This window comes from Onychostoma macrolepis, chromosome 20, assembly GCF_012432095.1.
Source record: "Onychostoma macrolepis isolate SWU-2019 chromosome 20, ASM1243209v1, whole genome shotgun sequence".
Taxonomy (NCBI): Eukaryota; Metazoa; Chordata; class Actinopteri; order Cypriniformes; family Cyprinidae; genus Onychostoma; species Onychostoma macrolepis.
In genome coordinates this window covers 28,444,253-28,468,894 of record NC_081174.1, presented here as the reverse complement: position 1 = coordinate 28,468,894, position 24,642 = coordinate 28,444,253, and the positions used below count along the sequence as shown (strand labels likewise).

Genomic DNA, 24,642 nt, shown 5'->3' with positions numbered 1-24,642 from the left:
GCTTCAGAGATTTTGAACAGGAGTGAGATGGAGAGAAAAAAAATGTTTTTATCCAGATGCAAAACGGAGTAAAATGTAAATAGCGGTTGCGTGTCGGTTTTTTGTTTTAACCTTCAAACGTCGTGAACCCGCGAGACGGGCGCCGCAGCGCGCGCTTTGATCAACCGCGCGCCTTTTATGCCGTTTGACTGGAGAATGCGCGCGGTGCTGTCGGTACAAATCTGCCTCACACTCCTCACCCCGTCAAACGGAGAGATGGAGGTGAAAGAGAGAGAGAGAGAGAGACAGGTGGAGGGAGACACTTTAATCTCGTCCTTCTGCTCGCGCTCGCACCTGCAGAACCTCTCTCGCGCGCTTGAAAGAGGTGCGCGTGCGGCCCCCGCGCGCCTCCACGAGTTTAACGCGCCCGGTTACCGGCTGCCGCTGCGAGGCCATAATAACAAACACAAGCTGTGAAGAGAATATTATACCATTTTAAAAGCCTCCTGCTCAGGCTCTTGGGAACCGAAGGTAATTGTTCATATAGGATAAATCTGTATTCTAAACGTTTTGGGGGAATTTTCCGATAGTGAACTGGCGGAGAATATAAAGAAAATTGTTAGGCTCAGATGCTGATTTTGTAGTTTCATGACTCACTTTCTCAATATTTTGTTTTCATTTGTTTTGGCAGGGTTTTAACAAAATGTACTATGGTATTCTGTCAAGTAATTACTTAAAGTCAACTAGCCTTTGTAAACAAGTGATTTTATAGGCCAACACATGTGACCCTGGACCACAAAATCAGTCATAAGGGTCAATTTAAAAAAAAAAATTTAGATAAATAATGTATGGTTTGTTAGGATAGGACAATATTTGGCTGAGATACAACTATTTGAAGATGTGGAATCCAAGGGTGCAAAAATAAATAAATAAATATTGAGATAATCGCCTTTAAAGTTGTCTAAATGAAGTTCTTATAATGCACTAATCAAAATTAAGTTTTGATATATTTACGGTAGAAAATTTACAAAATATCTTCATGGAACATGATCTTTACTTAATATCCAGATTTTTGGCATAAAAGAAAAATCGATAATTTTGACCCATACAGTGTATTTTTGGCTATTGCTACAAGTTTACCCGGGCGACTTATGACTGGTTTTGTGGTCCAGGGTCACGCATATGTCCACAGCCTGGCTACAATGTGTGAATTAGTGGTCTTTGACCCTTAAAAGTCATTTTTCAGTGTTTTCCCCTAGAGTCATTCATTGAGGTTTGTCTCACACAACCCAATAAGCCTTTTGGTACAACTGTCTCAAGACATTTTTGTTCAAGACAAGTTTTTATGACATTGATTGTGAAAGTTGTTGCTAATTCTAACAGAAATACTTAACAGCAACTACTGTTGTTATTATAACCTTCTTTTTGCTAACTTCTTTTCACTTGATTTTAATAGCCTATAACTTTTGTTGTTACTGAAACGTTTGACAACATATTGAAATGTGTATATACTTATAGTATATAGTATATATGTGACCCTGGACCACAAAACCAGTCTTAAGTCACTGGGGTATATTTGTAGCAATAGCCAAAAATACACTGTATGGGTCAAAATTATTGATTTTTCTTTTATGCCAAAAATCATTAGGACATTAAGTAAAGATCATGTTCCATGAAGATATTTTGTAAATTTTCTACTGTAAATATATCAAAACCTAATTTTTGATTAGTAATATGCATTGCTAAGAGCTTCATTTGGACAACTTTAAAGGTGATTTTCTCAATATTTAGATTTTTTTGCACTCTCAGATTCCAGATTTTCAAACAGTTGCATCTCGGCCAAATATTGTCCGATCCTAACAAACCATACATCAATGGAAAGCTGATTTATTCAGCTTTCAGGTGATGTTTCGAAAAATTGACCCTTATGACTGGTTTTGTGGTCACATATATACTATTTATGTGTATGTTTGCAAAAATATGCTTAATTTTAACACCTCCAAATTGTTTTCACTTTCCTTGCAGGGATTCGAGTCTTAAATGGACGGGTCTTTTGTTCAACAAGATGGGTTAGTGTGAACTCAGATCAGTTTGTTATCCTAATCAGTTTTTTATTACACTACAAGAGCAGCACTTTGACACTCAACTCACTCGCTTGGTTTATTTGTATCCTCTCAAACTATTAGAACAAGATCAGCTCCTTCTTGTTACCATAATTATTTTAACTAGGCCGTAATTATTATTTTGTTTTTTTTGGCTAATTTGGTTAAAAGCAACGTTTAGATTTAAATTTTATGTCCAAATCTGCACAGAAAATGCAATAAACGTTCAGATTTAACGTATAAGCAACACTAGGCTTAACCAGAATGCTGATGAACTTCCTAGTCATTAAAAATCTAGTTTTGCTGTTTCTGACAGTATTTACAGTACTGTTATGATATTAATATTGTTTATACCACTTTTCAAAGTCTGTGACATGTACTGCATCTCATGCACATTTATTTGCAGTCGATTGTGCATTTTATCCAGAAGTAGTCCTGTATGGTTTATATGTTTGACATACCGCCGTGTTTTGCGCATTGTTTCGTTTTGCTCTTACTTTGGAACTTCCTGTCTTTGGCATGTTTGCCTTAAACACCCCAGAGAGGGAATAAACGATTTTTTTTTCCCCGACTCTAATTTGTAAATTGCATCGATCCTGGCTGGCAGGAGATATGCCGGTGGATTCATACGGAGCGAAGGATTTATTTCATTTTTAACAGGGCACTGACACAATTCTCATTACTGGACAAAAATCATTAGCAGCTCCACAGCTACATTCAGACAAATCGAGTAACTGTTAATTTTTCCGCCAAGGAGCCATGGGATCCATGTGTATGTGTGAGAGAGAGAGAGGGAAAGTGAAAAGGGGGGGTTGGATCTGGTGTGAAAAAAAAAATATAATAAATTAAAATGGACGACATGAATTGAGCGCCGAATGTCAAACACTGTCAACAAGATGGCTCTCTGTCACGGGGAGAATTTGAGACATTAACAGCTTCTGTCATTCTGCTGACAAAATGGTAGCAGAGATTTCCCAGGGTGCCGAGATGACTGCTGGCGTTTGTCAACAAGCCGCTGTCAGCGCGGAGAGAGAGAAAGAGCGAGCAGGAGAGAGAAGGCATACACAGTGTCACTGACAGCTACCACACCAACATCCCATGAGTCCTCGCCACCCAGAAAGAGTGCGAAGGGAGAAAGACAAGAACGGATGGAGGAGGAGAAGAGGGAGAGATAGATAGATGGATGGATGGATGGATAGAAGGAGGGGTGCAGGTCTCTGGTGCACCTTTCATATAAAATTGCAGGAGGAAAATGAGCTGTCACTCCAATTCCCAGGATGCTTTGCTGTTTAGCATAAGTGCGCTGTGTGGGCTGCTGTCGGACAGACTGACTCAGAGAGATAATTAACTAAAGCTGCAGTTTTCCTCCTCTCCTCTCCCTCCCTCCGCCAGACGCCTTCTCCAGCGCTCATCTGCATTTTTGCCAGAGGCGAGCGGTTAGCACAGGAGCCGGGTGGAGAGAGGGTAAGAAGCCAATTAGTCAGGTGGATGGATGAATGATTGACAGCAGGCTGCTACCTGAGTCCCACTCTACATTAATGCCGCTGTGCTCGGCTCGGCCTCAAACACGCGCCCGTTCCCATGCATGCGCGGGCCCGAGATCGTCCTGCGCCGTCGCGGCTTTGTGCACTTCCCATCCTGTCTGTCTTGCTCTCATCCAAACCCTTTGTGGCGAGTCCGAGTCTTCTTTTGTACCTTCCCCTCTCTCCTCCGCCCTCGAAGGATGAGAGCGAACTGGCGTAGCAGCTACATTAAGTGTTTCCCCGGATCTGTTTGTAGGCATCATTTAGGATGCCGAGGGCCGTGTAACAATCATGTGAGTGCATGGTTTGCGCCTGTGAACTGACAAAAGGTCTTGACCGAATCGACGCAAGGAGACGTCTCTCAACAGTTGGAACTGTTAAATAATGATTCTGATTCTTCAATAGGTCAGATGTACTCTTTTGGGCAGAATTCACGTCGAGATCAAATCCTGGCGCGAGCGTAAACTTTCACTGAACCGCAGATGTCCTGCAGAGTTCGGTGTGATACGATAAATCATAATGTGTCTCTGGCTGTACCATCCAAGAGATCATTTCAGCCACATACATATCGTATGACTCCAGTCCTAATATGGTTAGAATGAAAATAAATATCTATACATTTTCAGGAAAAAAGGTACAAAATTTGTCACTGGGCCGGTACCTTTTCAAAAGGTACTAATATGTACACTTTAGGTAATATGATGTACCTTTAAGGTACTAATATTCACCCTGGGGTAAATAAGGTACAAAAGTGTACCTTTTGAAAAAGATACCACCCCAGTGACAGCTTTTGTACTTTTGTTTCTGAGTGTAGGAACTGGCACATATGAAAACAACAGTCTGTGTAATAGGTTGTGCTGTATTAAGGTCTCATGTCACATCTAATTTTTGGCTTTCAGAACTGTTTTCGATAGCTACGTTTACATGCAACCAAATAATCTGCTAATCGAATTAAGTAGTAATCAGATGAATGACTCAATTTGATTGAAAAGCATTCATTTAATCAGAAATCGATCTAACTGAGCTCGATCTGAGTTGAATTTCAATACGATTGAAAAGGGCAGCGTAGACCTGAAATAATCCAATCAATAAGAAAAAATTAAGCGTGTAAATGCTTGAATCCGACTATTTTTTTTCAGTCAGATTCAAATACAGCTCGCACACGTGCACAGTAATGCATATGTTTAAATGCAGTTTACATCTTATAAACATGCGTATATTCATTTATTTCTCACATAATACGAGCTGGTCAGACAAAGTTTTTACTGAATATTTGCTAAAAAATCTCTTCTGACATTTATGTCAGCTTTCTTTAAAGATATGTCATCTGCTGACATTATTGTGGTGGCTCTCTCCAGTACTGAAAGTGGCGACAAGGCGCTGCTCATGCACTTAAGATTTGTTCAGAATACATGTACAGTAAATGAATATTTGAAACGGATTACAAAGTTGAAATCTGAAATCAGATTGGATTCATTCAGATTGATGAAAATTAGTAATGAAACATACCTAATGATGGATCAGCTGCATGACTGGCACTAAGAAAACAGTACAGCCCATTGAACAGACAGTAAGTCCCATGTGTTCATTCATGTTAAATTAAAGAGAGCGTCTACCTGAGGCTTGATTTGTAACCCAAGACTGATGGATGCCCAGAAACAATTGCGATTAAAAGTAATAGGTTTTAATTTGCACTTCATTAATTGATTAAAAAAACATGTTTAATTTCCACTTTTGTCATTTTTTTAACAAGTTAATGATTCGAAGAAAACTAAAAAAAGGCCCATGTGGTATTATTAGCTTCTGCAATTTGCGTGAATCTACAGTGCATGTAATTTGTCTCACTTGGACAAATTGTTTTTAGTTTATACTCCTATTCAATGTCATTAAAATGCACTGTAAATGCAAACATGGAAGTCAGTGAATGATGAAATAACTTTCTTGTGGGAAACATGCCATCTGGATTTGATTTATAAATAAGCAACCTATAAAAAGGGTTTTTCTCTATAATTTACCGCTAAAAAGGTTTGTGTGTTGATGTACCGTTCAGCTGCCATCATCTCTGAAAGTTAGAAATCACATACAGCAGAATAGTTATAGTGTGAAACTGATTAAATGCATTAACAGTATTTAACAAATCATACAACTTTGACAGCCCTAGTTTTGATCAATAAATGTGTTACATTATGTACACCATGTTTTCAAACAAGACATTTCTAAGCATCCCTTCTGAATGTGAAGTTTCGCACAAGAATGAGGCAATTACTTCAAAAGAGCATTTTTGCTGAGCACAGTGAAGCGTGTCAGCAGAACTGACAGAGCGCAGGTCCGTGTGAGGTCTGGTTCAAAATGGCTGTCAGACAGGGAGACCCAGCGTTTAGTGTCTGTTTATAGACGTTAAGCTAGTGAACGGAGGGAGGAGTGCGGATACTACACCTTAAGGGCATTTTTCCCTCTGGCATTTTACTGGCGGTGGCGTCATACTGCTAGCAGCATCAAAACACCGGCAGTCTCTGTGAGCTGACAAGATGAAGGGAACATTGAGAGGGCCGGTGTGTTTGGTGAGAGAGCATCACCAGCACAGGAGATACTCAAAGCTGCAATACTTCGCTGGGCTGCTGGCAGACAGTTCGGCCATCGACAGACTTTGGAGCTCTAACAAGTCTTTTTCTGTGTGCTTTTGACTGGGTTTTTAGAGGCTGATTTGAATAAATGAAGCACTACGGTATGAGGGAGAGAAATCCCCTGTAGAATAGACCTGAGTAGAGTATACCGTCGTGACCTTTGACCCTGACAGGCTGTCTGAGCTGTGCTGCACACTAAAATGGCAAGAGCTTAAGTGCCAGTATGACTTTACCAGGGTTATTATAGTTAAAATTAATACTATAGACAAAAAAACATTTTCATTACTTGTAATAAAATGAACATTAACTTTTGAGGTGCGGCTCATCATATTAATAGAGTGGTTTCATTAGTTAATTTATGTTGGATGTAATCTTTGGACTGGAAATATTGATATTTTATTTGTAATCATCATACTTTTTTTCTTGTAATTCAGTTAATGTAAAACTAGCGAGCTAAGACAGTAGTAGTAGTACTGACAGTGTCGTATAAACATGGCTGAAGATGCGAAAACCAAAGGAGCAGACAAACTGATTCAATGAGTGAGTAATGTACGCTGGAAATGCTCCGACTGATTCAAACTTGTGACTTTGATCATTCAGTTCAAGTGATTCACTAGCAAAAACCAGATCAAAAGAGCCGTTCATTTTTAAATTTTGACATCAGTTGCTTTTAATTTTAAAAAGTACATGATGGGCGAAACAGAGCTTTTCTAAACTTCGAAACAGTTCAACCATCGCGTATCAAAATGATTCACTGTTTCGAAGCGCTGCAAACTGCATTGCGGATCACGAATCATTTGATTCTTCAAGTGTGCGCACAGATCTTTCTATCGCTAATCTTTTTTCTTATTTTCTTCTTAAACAGTACAAAGCATCAAACCATAAGGCAGTAGTTATAAAAAACAAAACAAAGAAAGAATACAAATACAAATCCCTTAAGAAAATTAATCATGCTTAAACCATGGTTAATTTGTGGTTAGCGTACCAATGCAAAGAAGATGTCTTCAACACAGAGAGAAAAGTCATTTACAAAATGAGATTAGATGAACATAAAAAAAACATCTGACCAAAATTTCCGTGTGTGGGTACATTGCCAGAACATGCAAATGACATCTTCCTCAGAAACATTTCTCATTTTTATTTAGTTTAACTTCATGTATTATACGGAAAACTAGAAAAATTACTAAAAATGTAAATAAAATTCAAATTAAACTATAAAGATAAAACTACAATGGTATTTCAATAATATAAAAAACACTTGATTTTACATTTATTTTTTAGATTTTTATCAGTCCACCAGAAAGCAAAGTAAAGTTTCCAGGCTGCTTCAATGAGTTTGTCTGAGGAAGAACTATACTTCAGAGGTTTTTAGCTGGTTAATTTTGTATGCATTTACTTTTGTTATAGAAATTTGAAGTCATGTATGCCAATTTATCTCTTTCAGTAATGATTCCTCCTCAGTTTCTGTACTGGAAGCCAAAATGTGACAAAACAAGCCAAACGGAAAACGCTGCACATTTGAGCTGGAAGGTACAGTGTGTCTGTTTGTCTTGATGCATTTTGCTTTCAGATTAAGTTTTCTTCATTTCACCAACTTTCCCTATTTTTTAAAAGCGGGAAAGTTGAGGAAATGAAAACATACTGATTTAGCTATTTTTAAAAAGACAAACAAAAAGTTATGTCTGTTTTTTATAGCTCAAATAAGGCTAAAAAAGCAACAACTGCTTTTTTACTTCAGCAGTCAGTTGAATAAAATATGCTAAAAGAAGACTGTGAATGCAAGCAGATCACTGACAAGGTGATAAGAGACTGAATTTTCTTATTTATTATTTTACCTGTAATATAATCTGCAAAACAAGATCTGCTCCAGACGTACGCATGTTTAGATGTTGCTTTCCACAGGCTTCTCTTATCATGTTGTCACTGAAATCCTTGATTCCACTGTCTTATTAGAGCTTATTTTATTCATTGTGAAAAATGCATAACAATGTTTAGGCATGTTTCTATTTTTTAAAAAGCCAAATCTATAAAACATTTCTGTTATTTTTCATATATAAATTGATGGGCTACTATGGTAACCTGTATTTGTTTTGCCTCCCAACTAAAGTAAGCGATATATAAAGAAGCTTTTGAACTTTCTGCTCATCTAAAAATCCTGAAAAATTTATGCATCACAGTTTCCACAAAAATATTAGGCAGCACAACTGTTTTCAACACTGATAATAATCAGAAATAGGGATGCTCATATTGACCGTTTAACCATTAACCCGAAAGTAAGAATTTTAACCGATTAATATTTTTTTGGCTACGTTTTTTTTTTTGACAAATATTTTTACGTTTGCTGCATGGTAAAAGAAAAAATAATGCTATACACACAGTATAGTTTTGTGATGGTGTTTTTGCTGTGGGTCTAACAGTTAGCAGGCAGTGTTCCAGTCTATCCGTAAAGCATGTCAACACGTTACTTTATTTATATTATTTTATTCTGTTTTTCTCTGTTCTCAGAAGCGCTGCTGGTGAACAGAGAATAGAACATAGATAACATAAATGTTTAAACGGAGAAATTTTACACTTTTATCCACTAAATGAGCTCATTCCAAATTTGATGCCTGCTACATGGCTCAAAAAAGTTGGCAAGGGGCAACAAAGGGCTGAAAAAGCAAGACATTTTGAAAATATTCAGCTGGGAGAACAACTAGCAACTAATTAAGTTAATTGACATCAGGTCTGTAACACGATTAGCTATAAAAGAGATGTCTTAGAGAGGACAGAGTCTCTCAGAAGTAAAGATGGGCAGCTTGCATGTTTTGGAAGGCACTATGAATGCTGAAAAGTATGTAAAGGTTTTAGAGCAACATATGCTCCCGTCCAGACGAAGTCTGTTTCAGGGAAGGCCTATCCCTAACCCTAACGATTCAAAACCACATACTGCAGCTATTACAACAGCATGGTTTCATAGTGGAAGAGTGCCTGCAGTCCAGATCTTTCACTTATAGAGAACATTTGGTGCATCATTAAATGAAAAATACGTCAAAGATGACCACGAACTCTTCAGCAGCTGGAAACCTATATCAGGCAAGAATGGGACCAAATTCCAACACCAAACCTCCAGAAACTCATAACCTCGATGCCCAGACGTCTTCAAACTGTTTTGAAAAAAAGAGGAGATGCTACACCATGGTAAACGTCCCCGTCCCAATTTTGAGACCTGTAGCAGGCATCAAATTTAAAATGAGCTCATTTTGTGCATGAAATTGTAAAATTTCTCAGTTTAAACATTTATGTTATTTATGTTCTATTGTGAATAAAATATTGGCTCATGTGATTTGAAATTCTTTTAGTTTAGTTCATTTTATTCCAATTTAAAAACATCCCAACATTTCTGGAATTCGGGTTGTATTTTTATTAAATGCTAATTTATTATTCTAATTTTATCAGTTAACGGTTAATGTTCGGATAACGAGCAGCAGTTGTCGGTCAGGAAAATTAACTGAAATGAGCATCCCTAATCAGAAATGTTTCTTGAGCAGCAAATCTGCATATTAGAATGATTTCTGAAGGATCATGTGACACTGAGGACTGGAGTAATGATGCTGAAAATTCAGCTTTGATCACAGGAATAAATTACATTTTAAAATATATTCACATAGAAAAGTGTTATTTTGAATTGTAATAATATTTCTCAATATTACTGATTTTACTTTATTTTTGATCAAATAAACGCAGCTTTGGTGAGCAGAAGAGATTTCTTTCAAAAGCATTAAAAATCTTACTGACCTTTTGAACAGCAATGTAGACTATATCTGATTTTTTTGATTTACCCACATATGTGATTTTTTGGGGGGGGGAGGTTGTTGGACACTTTAAATGTCAATCATGTGGCTTTTAAAATAAAATGGGCAGTTGTTGACTTGAGACTATGTTTGTGGCCTAACACAGGCATCGGGTCGTAGACCCTCATTTGTGAAAGATTTTACAGCACCTTCAAATGAAGTTTACCATCTAGACATTATCAGGCAGCATGCACAGAGAAGGTGGTGTATGTGAATGAGCACTGGGTTTTGTGGCCCTCTGGGGCTATTATACACACAATACCGTTCGGTATATTTGAGAAGGGCAGCCCGTCTGCGCCAGGAGAATGAACGAATGAAAGCAGGTTTGCTGTTAATAAGATTTTATGAAAAGCAGAAGTAGACGGAGGAGCAGCCGTCATGAGGAGCTCTGCTGAGTGATTAACAAGAGGAAACGGACAGACAGCAGGGTTTATTTGCTCTGTGACTGCAGAACACAACTGAAAGATGGCAATACTAAAAACACTTGATTTGTTTCAAGCCTTATCTGGCCTGAATGAGATGCCTGTGCCAGTCTAGTCCTTCCCTGTCTGTAGAGAATGTAAAAGGATTTTAGATAGCACAACGACACCTGTCAGGAGGACGGTGACACTGTTATACAAGTATAAAATTTGTTTTCAGCAACAGAAGTATAAGGCCAGTAAGAAATAACTGGGCATTGTTTGTTGCTGAATATGTTGAGGCCAGCGTTTGGAGTATAGTCAAATAAAAGTAACCATGCTACTGTCTTAAATTTGTGGTGTGACAGCTCTTTTCTTTTTTAGAAACATGCTAATTTTAGTAGTGATGTAACTTGACAAAACTCACAGTTTTTATTGTTGTTTGTCTTCAGTGTCACATTATATGAAACATACTCTTGTTGAATGTTCCTTTTATTCTTAAGAAGTGTTGGGAAATCTTATTCATTTCAGTTTGTTTTAGTGAAATGGTTTATTTTGGTACCAGTGTACCATTTGACTTTTTTTGGTAGCAACATAACAAACGTTTGCGGTCAGTAAGATTTTTTTAAAGAGATCTCTTCTGCTCACCAAGGCTGCATTTATTGGATCAAAAATACAGTAACATTATGAAATATTATTTACAATTCAAAATAACTGTTTAATATTTGAATGATTTTAAATTGTATTTTATTCCAGTGATGCAAACCTGAATTTTCAGCATCATTACTCCAGTCTTTAGTGTCACATGATCCTTCAGAAATCATTCTAATATGCTGATTTGCTGCTCTCACTTCTGATTATTTGTAACAAATCTTTTGTAACATTATAAATGTCTTTACTGTGACTTTTTTTAAATTTTATTTAACCTTGTAATAACCCTAATATCTTACTGACCCCAAACCTTTAAATAGTAGTGTAAATATTTTGTTTTTAATTCAGAACTTTTTCAGTTCGGTTTGTAGTTTTATGAGTTGTGTATATTGTACATTCAGTGTTATATGTATTATTTTAATACCTTTTATTTATAGTATTATTATCTATTATCTATCCTATATGTAGCTTCATTGTAGTAAGACTCCTTTGTGTCAGTAGTGTAGTTGCTTATATTTTTCCTGAAGTCTAGCTTCATTTTTGCTAAACTTAAAGGCCGTAACCACTATAGATGTTTAGTTGAACACATCCCAGATTGAATGATTATTCAGATCAAGGCATGTTCAGTTACCAATTCTTAAGCTTTTGCTCCCAGATCTTAAATATCTGATAGGTTTAGTTAAAGTATGAGTAGCTTGTGGCCTGGAAAAACTAGTTTCAGGCAGTTTCTTCCTCAGCTTTATTTCACTTCTCTGTCCCCATTGTACTATTGGGTATATTGCCGAATACTAGTACAGGCTTTTTACCACTGTAACTAGGTAACCCCTCAGGACGAGATGTCAGCATCACTGTTTTATTCATGTTTTGTAGCTTTGGATTTACCACCGGAACTTTACGCGCACTAGCATTTGTCTGCTGCTGATGTATTGCAGGAGGGCAATTTATTTGACATGCAGCTTTCAGAAATGCCTTATTATAGAAAAATATTATAGTAAAATGTGTATTTTTGCTATAATAAACGTGACCTGGAACATGCAATTAAGCAAACAGTCGTACATAGCGGTGCATTTCTATACTTGAGGATGGATTGCATTTAAGCCAACTGTAAACCATACCAAACTTCAAAAGTTTTTATGCAAGCTCAGATGAAACAAAAAAGCACTTTCACTTCAAACCAAACGAGCTGACCTCAAGTCCTAAAGCTCTAGTGTGAAATCATCCTCAAAGTAGTTTCCCCAGCATTGCTTGAGATGATTTTATGTGTGAACTGCCGGTTGGTTGTGGTTTATGTTGTACATACGATATCTGTCAGTAAATGGGAGTTTGAGCCCCGGTGAAGAAGATACAGTCACAAGAGCCAAGAGCTGTGAAAGCCTCCGTCGGGACATGCACACGCACATACACACTGCGCTGGGACACGGACACCTGCTCAATAACGAGGGAAAGGGAGGAGAGGATGGAGCGATGGTGGATAGACTAAATCCTTTTTTCCATCATTACCTCAGTCCCGGCCCAGCGATGGCTTCTCTTCAGAACACTCTCTGCCTTCTGCTCGTTTAATTAGTCTCAGAGCTGCTCTCTGTCTCACTCACACACACTTTAGCTCTCAAATACACTTCTCCATCACTCCTGTAACCTTGCCGTACTCTGTTAAGTCAAAACCCTTCCTATGTTCCCCACATTTTCTCCATTTCTCTGTCTCCCTTAAAAAGTCACATTATACAGTGGGATCCAAAGGTCTGAGACCACGTTAGAAATCAGGGATTTTTTTTTTATATGAACCTGGAAATGAACAGATTTAGGATTTCAAATCCTAAGATTTTAAACAAAGACAAGTTATGACAAAATTAGAGAAGCAATATTTAAGATTGGCTGCTATTTTTTAGATATAAATGTAAGTAAACAAGTGTCATGATTGATCACGTGACTCTTTAGTTGGACAGATGTTTTTCTTTCCTTTGAAGCTCAAGATGCTCTTTTGAACATCTCAAATCATGCTGGAGAACATGATCATTTTTAGACAGTCAGAAATTTTTCAAAATAATTTTTCACGTAAATAACACATTGAAAATAAAAGCGTTTTCTCACCTCTCTCTCTCTCTCTCTCTATCTATCTCTCTATCTCTATCTCTCTCTCTCTATCTATCTATCTATCTATCTATTTTTGTCATTTTCTGATGGGTGGTCCTGACTCTCACTCTCTATTCTCTTTACTGGCATGATTGTTTTACATACTGTTTTGGCAAAGCATCATTACAGAAAAAACAATGACCAAAAATAATTAGGTGCCAGAAGTAGCAGTATTAGAGATAACATTCTCTCTCTCTGTCTCTCCATGTGTCCCTGTGGTTCTGACCCGTCCGTACCCTCTGTTGAGACGGTTCTGTTCATTCGGAGCATCGTCTGCTCCGGGCCGTCTGACCGTTCACCCCTCATCGCCCGGCCTCCACCTCACTCCACCATCTCTCGAGTTCATCCCTCCATCCGCTGTCATAGCTCTTCACAGCCTTTGTTTTCTCGCTGTCAGAAATGAATAATTTTGAAAGTGTTTTGAGCTGTTTTGAATATCTGATGTTTTTAGCATATTATTAGTGCCTGCCGTACAGAGCAAGTGCAGAATGTGAATTTAAATGAGTTTAAAATCTGATCTGAGATCCTGTTTACTGTCGAGCTAAAACATTTAGCGCCTGTGTTCGCTCCGGCACTGCGAGGAAAGTTTGGGTAAATTGTTTAATGTGCAAGGCTGGAGGGAAAAGATCGCGAGCAGAGCGAAAAGCAAACAGAGAGACAGAGCTGCACTCCTTCAGTCTGTCTGTCTCTCCTCTCTGTTCTCTGCGTCTGAAAGAGACGCGCTGGTGTGATAGAGTTCACGCTGACAGCCTGACACCACTCATCTGTCTCCTGAGAGTCAATCATTCCAGACAGGTACCATTACTCAAACACACACACACACCAGCCAGAATGTGCACATGAACACACAACGAAGTCGCTCTTTAGCATCTCTCACAATCAAAACAACACCTTACATGTATGTTACACACACATACACACACGCAGAAATGCATATGTGTAAATCACCTCACACACATCTCAGATGTAAATAATGTGATTGACTTCACAACTTCATGAACACAACATTTTATCAAATTGATCTTTTTAGTGGCTCTCTGTGAATGATTATTGGTTTTTGTAGGCTTTGTTAACTATAATGAACTGCAATCATGATAATTTATTTTTCTTCTGACTGTATTAATGACAGGTTCTCCATAACAGCAAAACTTTGAATTGGGATTCTGATGACTTTCCAGCGAAATCGTTATCATTGCGCCACCGATATCCATTTGTCATGTTTTGTTTTTGATTATGATGTTCATTTTTGTTGTAACTGTTAAGAGTGTCATGATGAAATAGTATCAGTCCAAGTTAATTTTATTACTATAACACTTTATACAATTCAAATGGCTTCAAAGCAGCTTTACAGTAAATATTAGTTTCCTCTATTATTAGTTATTATAGTGAGCAGCAGATAATCAGTGGTTTTATTTTGCATTGTGGTAGTTTTAGGCAGCTTTATGCTTTTCAAAGGGTTGTCGTAAACAAAGAGCAACTGAATCCCTTCAGATAGCACTTTCACTGTTACGAGTGCTATCATAATTTAAAAAAAATATTACTGTTTATGATCACGTGATCCTGGGTGGCACATTCTTGTTATACAATTTGAAGAAATTTAGCCTATGGGATTTAAACCCAACAGGAACTGCACCAGACAGTACTCAAGAAATAGGCTATATTTAAATATGTAGGCCTGTACAGTACAGTCTACATTAATGAAAATTTGCAACAATATTTTTAAATTTTGCTGTTATATTATCAAGGTAGCATCCCAAAACAAGGCATTATGCCTTCATGTATGGTGTTTACACATATGCCTGTAGGGCATGACAGTAATGAGCAGAGCATAGTTATGTTCTCTACCTCATTTTCCCTGTATGGTGTAATTTAGCATGCCTAAAATGCTGTATTGATAAGTCTGCTTAATAATGAATTAATATGGGATCTCCTTTCAACAGATAAGAAGCTTTTAGAATCTTTGTCATTTTATTTAACACAACATCTTATTATAGTGTTAAATCATGCAAAATCACCACAGTTGTGTTGTAATAAAGGTAACTGGTGTTTTGGCGGGAACTGTGGGCACTGTGGCAAAGGGAGAGTGATCGTGAGTTCTCAGCAGATGTCGCTGTTGCCATAGTAATATTGAACGCACGCTCTTTTTTTTTCTCCACGTATATTAAATTTTTTACTGGTTCTGCTGGTAGATTTCCCGGTAAAACGATTGTAAACAGACGTTCTGAACGATAGAGACAGTATCAGTGCAGCGCAGAGGCGCTTCCGCGGGCTTCGCGCCACCGTGAGCTTCACCAGGCCTCACCTGTCTCGAGCCGCCGCGCTCTTCTGAAGCTGCAGCGGCTCGCGCCAGCAGGGGGCGTTACGAGCACACCGTGAACAACCCAACTTGACACTAACAAAAAAGTACTGTGGTATTACCATGGTATTCTGTAAGTAAATTTAGACTTAACATGTATATGCAAATAGTGTTTTTATCGTTCATATTGGCTGGTGAATGACTTTGTTTTTGTTGATATGTACCATGATAATGCCATTATTGTTTTGTTCTATACTTTTGACAGTGGCATGATGGTATTACCATGGTATTCTTTAAGAAACTTGGCAAAAAAAAAAAAAAAAGACATAGAACCACCAAGGGATGATATCACATTAAAAACATTTTATTTTGATATAATACATCATGGACCACAAAACCAGTCTTAAGTAGCAACAATACATTGTATGGGTCAAAATTATCGAATTTTCTTTTATGCCAAAAACTATCAGGATATTAAGTAAAGATCATGTGCATTAAGATATTTTGTAAATTTCCTACCATAAATATATCAAAATGTAATTTTTGATTAGTAATATGCAGTGCTAAGAACTTCATTCGGACAACTTTAAAGGCGATTTTCTCAATATTTTTATTTTTTATTTTGATGGAAAGCTTATTTATTCAATTGACCCTTATGACTGGTTTTGTGGTCCAGGGTCACATATTACAAACCCAAGTGTCCTTATTTCTTCGAAATGTTTCTGTTGAATGTAACTCACATTAACATTATGACTGTTTCTGTGAATTTATCACAGCCTACAAAAATGTTATATGAATATAGTAATCATAAAATACCATACTCTACGTTTCAGCAGCCATGGGCTTCCGTTACACCTCGGTGTCTTTACAATCTGTAAAATCTGAAATGGGTTACAAGTGAGTTCAGCATTCACAAATCACAGTTTTATGTGTTAAGCATAAGCGTTCATATATTTTAGTGATTGAAATAACAAGTCAAGCTTCATCCTTCGCTTCCTGCCTCCAGGTGCAGACAAACACCTGAACATCCTGCGTGCGTACGATACTTTCATTTTAATTAAACACCTCTCATCATCACATCACATGACTGAAACCTTTTTACCAATCTTTTTGTTGTTAGTTTGAAATCCAGTGAAGTCAATTCTGTACTTGTTTGTCTTGGCAGCAGAGCCGTGTTCATTAGCGCCGGAGTCAATAGCAGCTCTTAACGCATCTCGACTCAGATTAAAGGGTTAGTTTAGCATTCAAAGTCTAACGCGCAGGTCAGGACTCGCTGGCTGTCTGGATTACAAGGGTTAACAGGCGACTTAACCAAATCAACTTAACCAGATAATGCAGAGGATTTATTTCCGCCTGATTATTCTAATATGCTTTAGATGACGACTGGTGTGAAGACTCTCGCTCTCACGCACACGCCGCACTAGAAGACCTATAAACTTCCCTATTAGCTGCTTCAGTTAAAATGGCATTTGTGCAGTATTTTATCAGGCAGTTGACAAGTGAATTAGAGTTGGCTGTTAGCGCCGTTGAGCTTTATGACAATAGCCTTAGGGTCTCGCTAAAGATCGCTGCACCGCCCTGCTCAGCCCGCACCGCTGCGCTCGGCGCGCTAACCGCTGACGCTCAAACCGAAGTGACATGCTGTCATAACAATAGTTTACAAAAACGTGAAGTTCTGCGTTTGGGCAGAAAAAGCCAGGGAGTTTTAACTTCTGCGTCTGTCTCTTTTTTCTCTCTCTCCCTCTCGCGACATCCCATTTGCGCTCTGACAGTTGCGGGTGTTTTTATGTGTGCTAATGCTCCGTGATCTCATCTGCCTCCATACATAAAATGCTAATACTGCGATTGTTATTTGTAAATGCCACGCGTGTTTATTTGGCCAGATTGATTCGGGTTGCTTTCACAGAACTGTCTCCTTCTATGACTTGTTGTAAAGGTAAATATAGTGAAATATTGAACAATCCAGCAGCACAAAAAATACACGCACACTGAAAAAAAGTTTTCTATCTCTCACCAACACACAAAATACATCAAAGTATTGCTCTTTCTTATTGGTATTCTCTGAACGTCTCTGAAGGTACTGAGGTCGCAGTGAGGTCTGTAACCCCTCACACACACACACACACACACACACACACACACACACACACACACACAGACTTACACAGTCCAAATGAATTCACACACTGTCATACACAAAGACAGACAGATGTATTGTATATTGTGAGTGTGTGTGTATGTGTGTGTATACCTGGCTGCTCTGTGAAGTCTTTAATGGGATTTTGCCTCGGGCTGTTTTATTAAGATGTTGCTTTCTGCTGCCTGTGCAGCTGACACCATTCCCCCCCCCACCCCAAAGACACACACACACACACACACACACTCCCCTCAGACCCCACCTCCAAATGTACACACACACACTCACTCATCCCTCTGAAATTTCTGCCACACTGCAGTCCTCGCTCTTATTCTGAGGCCCGTGTGTGTGTGTGTGTGTGTGTGTGTGAGAGTCAGGGTCGTTATTTCAGTGTGTATCTGTTTCTGAACATCTCAGACAGGATCAGTTTAACTATAACTGTGTTAATGTGTTTTGATGGATTAGAGTGTGTCTGTAAAAAAAAAAAAATATTTAGGCCTAAATTTAAGATGATTAAAATTACACCGTTTTCACATGAACAAACTATTATACTAAATGTGATACAGGTCAGAATTTTGTAATAATAGTAATAAACAGAATTATATTAAATACATATTTAATATAACAGGTTTACGTATGTATCATCAATAAATGCAACTGGATTTAATTTTATGCATTGTTTCTTAACCCATTTCATTCATGTATGACTTGACAAATATGCATCATATTAAGATTTATAAATTGTTTGTTAAAATTGTGTTATGAAAATTTTATATACAGTTCAATTTAGGCCTAAATATTTTTGCGTTGGTGGGTTTATTCCTTTAGGATTTGAGTTAGTCGGTAGTTATTGTATTTGGCTTGTAACACCTTGAATAAAATGTCAAGTTTTGTTGTAGAAAGATGAAAATAGTATTTTCTACATATTCCAATAATCTTTATTTAAAATTTTGAGAAAAAAAAATCTATTCTGAGCTCGCTTTGGGAATCTTTATTTGGAAAAATATTCACAAATCATTTTAAATAGCATTCTTTTTTAAAAATGAAAATTAAGTTTATGGGTTGGCTAAGGTTTAGTAAACGGACACTTTGTGTGTGTCCTCACATGGCATGGACTTCAAATGAAAAAAAGCAGCATGTTATATGTGAGCATGTGTGTGCATGGCTGCAGTGTCAGGCTGATTGTGCTGTCAGGGTTCGAGATGCTCAATGAGCTTCCTGTTTGTCTCGCTCTGGGCACCATGTTCATCTGCAGACACTGACGGAGTGTCCTGTCTCTCTCTCTCTCTCTCTGTCTCTCTCTTCTCTGCTGTATCCCTGAGGCCTATAGATTGTGTAGAGCATCCTGCATTCAATAGCTTAAAGACACCGGGAGAGACAGCGAGGCTGGAAAGGAAGGGACACAGCAAAGAGTGACAGGAAGATGGAGGAAGAAAAGAAAAGAGTGCATAACAGGAAAAAGTGTTCAGTTAAGCTCTTTCTCTAATACACACACACACACTCACACAGAGCGGGTTTGCTGGACACTGATGCTTTGTGACATCACAGCACTTTGTCTGATATTTTAAATATGAGGTTGAGACCCCGGTCAGGGGCGGAGCCTCAGAACAAACACACACATATAAATAAGAGACTACAGAGCGCAATTGTAACCACCCATTTTTTAGTGGCTTTGGCTCCAGAAGTATTTTTCACATTCATTTTCTCCATGAGGATTCAAAATAATAAACCAGATCAACAAGCTCAGAAACTGACATTACATACTTTGATTTGATGCAAAAAGTATTTGAAAATCATAGGGAAAACATATTTAAAGATGCAATTCAATACTCATCCCATATTAGGACTGTGAATGATGTGATTGAGTCAAAAATGGCAGTACTATAAATAAAATCAACTTTGATATTTATTGACTAGTTTTTAAAAAAAATACATTATTTGACATTATATTTTATATTATTATACATTTATACTACATATCTATACATTTATACATTGATATAGTCAATATCTATATATTTATATAAATTATCTCTGCATATATATACACACACACACACACACACACATATATATATATATATATATATATATATATATATATATATATATATATATATTATTTTATATTGCTTGGGATTAGTTTAATGTTGGTTTTATTTTTAGCGCCAACAGCACCTTTGAGGTAAATGGCTCAATAAACAAATTAAATGTATTATTATTCAAAATAATATCGTCTAAATGAAAATATAACAAATGTAAGTGCAATATTTCTTTATTTTCCTATTTTGTTTTTCTTCTTCTTTTTCTTTTTTTTACCCAAGAAAAATTGTATGTCTGGTATATTATATTATACTTTTTTTTTTTTTGATGATTTCTCTACCGAGCAGGTGAAGGCTGGTAGTTTGTTCCACTAAGGGACAGTTTGTGCAGAGTGAAAATAGAAAACTTCATAGCTCAGGGTAAAAACAGTAGAAGCCAATAGAAAAGAAAAGCAAACCTGTGTTTGTGCTGCAGTAATTCACCTGGGAGAGTTTGATTGACAGGTTGAGGGGGCGGGACTTGGACCGACTGACAGTCATTAATGTCATTAAGAGCAATTAATACAGAAGTTGGTAATCCATGAAACAGGCGTACTAATGAGTGTGTGACAGCACACACACACACACACACACACACAGACAGTGTGACTGGTGGAGACTCGTCAGAGGAAGAAACATCAGTCAGTATCGATTGTGCTTTAATTTCTGCAGTCAGCCTTAGGCCTCAATCACACACCACGTTTACAACTAAAGACACACAAACACACTACATTTACACAGGAGCTTAGCAGAAACACACACTCATGTGATGTGTCAGATTATTACCATTATTCAGTGCATTAGTTTCTTTTTGTTTTGTTTTAATGTTGAAAGGAACTGACAAAAACATTTTTTAGAATTCATTGACGAATAGAAAGTTTAAAAGAAAGCATTTATTTGAAATAAATTTTTAAAAATAAATGTGAAAAATAAATTTCTTTAAAACCAAACTTTTAGTAGGTAGTAATATAATAATTATTTAATTCATTATTTATCACTGCTATTAGTATGTCACCGTGCACCTTTAAAGTGAGTGGCTTTTATCATGATGATTTGTTTATTGCTACTGTATACATGTTTGGGGTTTCTTTTTGAAATAATTTAATACTTTTATTCACCAAGGACACATAAAATTGATCAAAAGAGAGAGTAAAGACATTTATAATGTTACAAAAGATTTCAGTTTCAAATACTGTTATTCATCAAATGATCCTGACAAAAATATGAAGATAATAAATATGATCATTGATAAAAATAAATGTTTTTGATCGGCAAATCAGAACATTAGAATGATTTCTGAAGGACCATGTGACACTGAGGACTGGAGTAATGATGCTGAAAATTCAGCTTTGATCACAGCAATAAATTACATTTTGAAATATATTCAAATCAGAAAACAATTATTTTAAATTGTAATAATATTTCATAATATTACTGCATTTTTGATCAACTATATGCAGCCTTGGTGAGCAGAAGAGAGTTGTTTCAGAAAAAAATATTTTGAACTGTAGCGTATATGTGTGTATATATTTATACGTAGCAATAAAATCTATTCAAGATGACATTTATGCAATATATTTTTGTGTGCTCTCTATTTTTGGACTATTTGTATGACAGAGTTCCTATACATAGAAAGTATACATACTCACTTATGAGGTTTTATTTCATTTAGGATGCTGCCTGTAAGACTAGACACTAAATGTTGAGTCTCTGGCTCAGTTTGTATCCTGCATACTAGCATGCTACTCTTACCATCTATGCCATATAAAGATATTGCAGGAATAGTAGTATGCTTAGCCAGTCTCTCTCACTTCATCTCTCTTTCTGCGTCTTTGTCTTCCACTTTGCCTTTCTGTTAGTTTCTGTCAGGATGGTGTGAGCGAAACGGAGGGATGGGAGGAAGAGATGATTACAGCAGAGTAACTTTGGAGCAAAAGGACAGCGAGAGACGTTTCTGAAGCGTTGAAGGAGATACGCGCACGAGAGAGGGAGAGGAAGCGAAGGGTCGATTTATCTTATATTGACAGGAGCGGCTTCAAACGATGACCTTGAGGACTAATGAGAGTAAATGAGTGAAATATTTTTCACTTTTAAAAAGTGAAACTATAATCAAATGGAAGCCTGAAAGATGGACTAATGAGCTTCAGCGATGATGAAAGCATGCGTGAGAGAGAGCGAGGGATACGGACTGATAGAACGAGAGAGAGGGAGGTAGTCATCTGGCAGAGCCTGCAGTGTCAGGCCCTCACTCCTGCCATCTCATTAGTTGACCTGACGACTGCCTGATTAGAATACGTTTGATGAAAATTTCAAGGATTTTTCCCCCCCCTCAACATTCAAAATTTTTTGGTGTGATTTAATAAATATTGCACAACTTTTTATTCCAGACAGAGAAACTGGGAGGTAATTAATTACGATTAAAGCAGTCTGGACCGAGTTGATTTACCGTCATTATTCGCCCCGAAATCAACAAATATATTCAAAACGTGGAGACAGAAATGGACAAATATTCAGACGCACACATCCAGAAACTTGTTGCCCACACACTCGCATGCCAGATGTTATTTCACTCAACACAAACTGAATTTGTACCCTTCAAAATTAATTGAACATCTTATTTCAAGCTGTCAAGTTTGTTCTAGATGCTTCATTCTTTGGTGTTTTCATGCCGGTTTGCAAAACATCTTTCTGTGCATTAGTGCCACCAAATGACTTAATCTTTATTTGGCGGCATGGTGTAGAAGTAATCTTGCTAAAGTGGATTTGATGTTTGTTTGGTGATTTGCTTTTTGTCGTGGCTTTAGAAACAGTTACTTGTTTTTAATGCTGTTTTCAGTGAACTAAAACACTAATGTGCCTTTGTAAAAATGTTTTTGAATCAGCTGATTAAAAATCTCATGGAATTGACCAGGCACTTTTTTTTCTCTCTCTCAGATATTTCCACATTGCCAAAACTTCAGGCTCCCATAACCATGTGAACCATCATGATCGGTCTGTTATTGTGGTAATAATGTAATAATATTTTAATATTTATTCACCTTTAAAATTATATTTCAAATAAACACTGTTCTTTTGAACATACTATTTATCAAATAATCATGAAAAAAATATTTTCAACATTGATAATAATCAGAAATGTTGAATAATGTATATAGAAATAAATAATGTATATATGTATGTATATATATATATATATATATATATATATATAATTTACTATATATAATTTATTTTATTTTTACACTAACATTTAATATTATATATACAAATATATTCAACTAAATATATTTAAATATATTTTATTTTAATAATTTTTAATACATATAAATATATTCAATTATTAAATACATATGCATATTAAATATGCAGATTAAATTGACCAAAAGTAACAGTAAAAGATTTACAGTGTTAGAAAATATTTCTATTTCAAATAAATGTTGTTCTTTTGAACTTTCTAGACATTAAAGAATCCAATGGGGGAAAAAAAAATTCTTTTTTTCGTTTTCATGGTTTACACAAACATACGAAGCAGCACAACTGGTTTTAACATTGATAATAATAATAAATGTTTCTTGAGCAGCAAATCAGCATATTAAAATAATTTCTGAAGAATAATGTGACACTGAAGACTGGAGAAATGATGCTGAAATTTCAGCTTTGATCACAGGAATAAATTACATTTTACAATATATTCAAATGGAAACGGTAATTTAAATTGTAATAATATTTCACAATATTACTGTTTCACTGCATTTCTGGTCCAATAAATGCAGCCTTGGTGAGCAGAATAGACATCTTCCAGAAATATTAAAAAATTGTACCAACCCCATTACAATAGCATGCATTAATATGAGAGCTTTAAGCTAATTTTCATTCAGTTTGTTTGATAATGCAGGCCTCAACTTGGAAAACTACAGGTTGGTGACTTTAAATTTTTCTTCTTTATTTTTAAAGCTGCCTGAAGTGCATCCTTTTCTAATTTGAATTATATGCAGTGACACTGGCTCAACCAATGGCGTGAGTTTGGGGGCGGGGCTTTCTGTTTGCTGACGTTAGCAGTCTTCACCTTTAAATCCGTTCTTGATCACAAACACTCGCGATTTGTCCACCTCAGTCTGTTTCTAGTTCACCTAAACGGTTTGTTTAAGCGGCTGCTCTCAGTAAGCACTCGTTCTCTGGTCCGATTCATTTGTGCAGAGTCAATTCCCTGTGGAAGATCTAGAGGAGCTGTTTGTTGGGCTGGAGGAACTGCCCTGTGGCGGCTCTTTGAGAGGTTAAGCTGGAGATTGTCATTGCCCAAGGTGAACTGGCTTTCAGTGGTAACCGGGTGGAAACTAGAAAGACGAGTTCAGGTCAGTTATAAATTATAACAGCTCCATGTGGCGCCACATACACACACCAAAACAATTAATAATAGAAAATATTCTCTCTAATTGTTGGGCTTTAATTAATGAGCCCTAACCTTTGGAGAGAGGGAAATTATTCATGTATCCGGTCGAAAATATGAATATGCAAATGCAACCCCTGGAGGACAGCACACAATGACAAACCAATGTCTATATTTTCATATTTTCATTTGTTTTATTCATCCCCCGTAGACATAGCCGATACCGAAAACAGCCACAGGTGGTGATGGCTAATGCGCAACTTCCCCGCCAATCCGAACGATCCAACGCTTTTGTGCTTTTTCCCTCTCATCTATAAGTCGTAATTAAATCAGGTTCGCATAAAAAATAGTTTCCCTGCATGAGACGAGGTTGAAGTTAAAACATGACCCTTTTCTGGCCCGAGAGGACGTACGTGGTTACGAACAAACTATTTGACACGATACATCCAGCAGCGTACGTTTACAACCGCCGACACACGCTTCTACAAACACGTACTCGCT

The 24,642-nt window shown here is 36.9% G+C and overlaps 1 long non-coding RNA gene across 1 annotated transcript; it reads left to right on the top strand.

Annotated features, from left to right (window-relative positions):
• The first annotated feature begins 196 nt into the window (after positions 1 to 196).
• On the top strand, positions 197 to 22,632 carry LOC131527313 (uncharacterized). Its single transcript, XR_009267631.1, has 4 exons — positions 197 to 510; positions 2,005 to 2,048; positions 19,004 to 19,141; positions 21,614 to 22,632. It is a non-coding gene; the product is annotated as an uncharacterized LOC131527313 (long non-coding RNA).
• Positions 22,633 to 24,642: the final 2,010 nt, after the last annotated feature.